The sequence below is a fragment of the Arachis stenosperma genome, chromosome 3, assembly GCF_014773155.1.
Source record: "Arachis stenosperma cultivar V10309 chromosome 3, arast.V10309.gnm1.PFL2, whole genome shotgun sequence".
In the NCBI taxonomy this organism is placed as follows: domain Eukaryota; kingdom Viridiplantae; phylum Streptophyta; class Magnoliopsida; order Fabales; family Fabaceae; genus Arachis; species Arachis stenosperma.
Genome location: NC_080379.1, coordinates 63,937,310 through 63,939,947, shown reverse-complemented (window position 1 = coordinate 63,939,947; position 2,638 = coordinate 63,937,310). Strand labels below are relative to the sequence as shown.

The following is a 2,638-nucleotide window of genomic DNA, read 5'->3' as shown; positions in this document are numbered from 1 at the left end:
CTCTGTCTGTTGCTGAGAAGATGATGGAAAAGGCTTGCCATTGCTAAACCTGTTTCTTCCACCATTATTGTTATTGAAACCTTGTTGAGGTTTCTCTTGATTCTTCCATGAGAAATTTGGATGATTTCTCCATGAAGAATTATAGGTGTTTCCATAGGGCTCTCCTAGGTAATTCACCTCTTCCATTGAAGGGTTCTCAGGATCATAAGCTTCTTCCTCAGATGAAGCATCCTTAGTACTGCCAGGTGCATTTTGCATTCCAGACAGACTTTGAAAAATCAAATTGACTTGTTGAGTCAATATCTTGTTCTGAGCCAGAATGGCATTCAGAGCATCAATCTCAAGAACTCCTTTCTTCTGATTAGTCCCATTGTTCACAGGATTCCTTTCAGAAGTGTACATGAATTGGTTATTTGCAACCATTTCAATTAGCTCCTGAGCCTCTGTAGGCGTCTTCTTCAGATGAAGAGATCCTCCCGCAGAGCTATCCAAAGACATCTTGGATAGTTCAGAGAGACCATCATAGAAAATACCTATGATGCTCCATTCAGAAAGCATGTCTGAGGGACATTTTCTGATTAATTGTTTGTATCTTTCCCAAGCTTCATAGAGGGATTCTCCATCCTTCTGTCTGAAGGTTTGGACTTCCACTCTAAGCTTACTCCATTTTTGAGGTGGAAAGAACTTTGCCAAGAAGGCATTGACTAGCTTTTCCCAAGAGTCCAGGCTATCTTTAGGTTGTGAGTCCAACCATATTCTAGCTCTGTCTCTTACAGCAAAAGGGAATAGCATCAGTCTGTAGACCTCAGGGTCAACCCCATTAGTCTTGACTGTGTCACAGATTTGCAAGAACTCAGCTAAAAACTGATGAGGATCTTCCATTGGAAGTCCATGGAATTTGCAATTCTGTTGCATTAGAGAAACTAATTGAGGCTTAAGCTCAAAGTTGTTTGCTCCAATGGCAGGGATAGAGATGCTTCTCCCATAGAAGTTGGGAGTAGGTGCAGTAAAGTCACCCAGCACCTTCCTTGCATTGTTGGCATTGTTGTTGTTTTCGGCTGCCATGTGTTCTTCTTCTTTGAAGAATTCGGTTAGGTCCTCTAAAGAGAGTTGTGCTTTGGCTTCTCTTAGCTTTCTCTTCACGGTCCTTTCAGGTTCAGGGTCAGCTTCAACAAGAATGCCTTTGTCTCTGCTCCTGCTCATATGAAAGAGAAGAGAACAAGAAGATGTGGAATCCTCTATGTCACAGTATAGAGATTCCTTGAGGTGTCAGAGGAAAAGAAAAATAGAAGAAAAAAGGTAGAAGAATTCGAACTTGATGAGATAAAGTTCGAATTGTGCATTAAGAAGGAGTAGTACTCCATAAATAGAAGGATGTGAGAAGGAGGGAAGAGAATTTTCGAAAATTAATTAGAAAGATGTCAAAAACATTTTAAAAATTGATTGATAATTTTCGAAAATTGAAAGTGGAAAAGAAATCAAGTGATTTTTGAAAAAGATTTTGAAATTAGAAATTAAAAAGATTTGATTGAAAACTGATTTTGAAAAAGATGTGATTAAAGAGATATGATTGAAAAGATTTGATTTAAAAAACGATTTTAAAAGATATGTTTTGAAAACAATTTTTTTTAAAGATTTGATTTTGAAAATCAATGACTTGTCTAACAAGAAAAGATATGATTCAAACATTAAACCTTCCTCAACAGAAAAGGCAACATATTTGAGATGTTCAATCAAATCATTAATTGTTAGTAAGCATCTTTGAAAAAGGAAAGGAATTGATTTTGAAAACATTTGATTGAAAAGATATGATTTGAAAAAGATTTGATTTTGAAAAGCTTAGAAAACTTGAAAAAAAATGATTTGAAAAACAAAATCTTCCCCCTTTGCTATCCTGGCGTTAAACGCCCAGAATGGCCTCCATTCTGGCGTTTAACGCCCAAAATGCTACCTCTTTGGGCGTTAAACGCCCAACCAGGTACCCTGGCTGGCGTTTAAACGCCAGTCTGTCTTCTTCACTGGGCATTTTTGAATGCTCAGCTTTTTCTGTATAATTCCTCTGCAGCATGTTCTGAATCTTCAATTCTTTGTATTATTGACTTGAAAAGACAAATTAAAATATTTTGGATTTTTAATAATCAAAATGTAACAAGAATCAAATAACAATGCATGCAAGACACCAAACTTAGCAGTTTGTATACTACTGACACTATATGAGACACATAAACACTCAAGTCAAAAGAATTCAAAGATCAGAGTAAGAAATCATCAAGAATTATTTGAAGATCCTTAAGATACATGAATGAATATATGCAATTGACACCAAACTTAAGATGAGACTAGTGTCTCAACAAGGAACATAACATATTTTTGGTTTTTATGAAATTTTTTTGATTTTTTTTTGTGTTTTTCGAAAATTAAGTGGAAAAAGATATCAAAATTCTTAATGAGAATTCCAGGAATCAGTGCAATGCTAGTCTAAGACTCCGGTCCAGGAATTAGACATGGCTTCACAGCCAGCCAAGCTTTCAAAGAAAGCTTCGGTCCAAAACACTAGACATGGCCAAAGGCCAGCCAAGCCTTAGCAGATCACTGCTCCAAAAGCAAGATTGATAAAAATCAACAAGCTCTTGTGATG

At 36.5% G+C, this 2,638-nt stretch overlaps 1 non-coding gene across 1 annotated transcript; it reads left to right on the top strand.

The window, feature by feature from the left end:
- The first annotated feature begins 552 nt into the window (after positions 1-552).
- On the top strand, positions 553-660 carry LOC130971326 (small nucleolar RNA R71). Its single transcript, XR_009082551.1, has one exon. It is a non-coding gene; the product is annotated as a small nucleolar RNA R71 (small nucleolar RNA).
- The last annotated feature ends 1,978 nt before the right edge of the window (positions 661-2,638 follow it).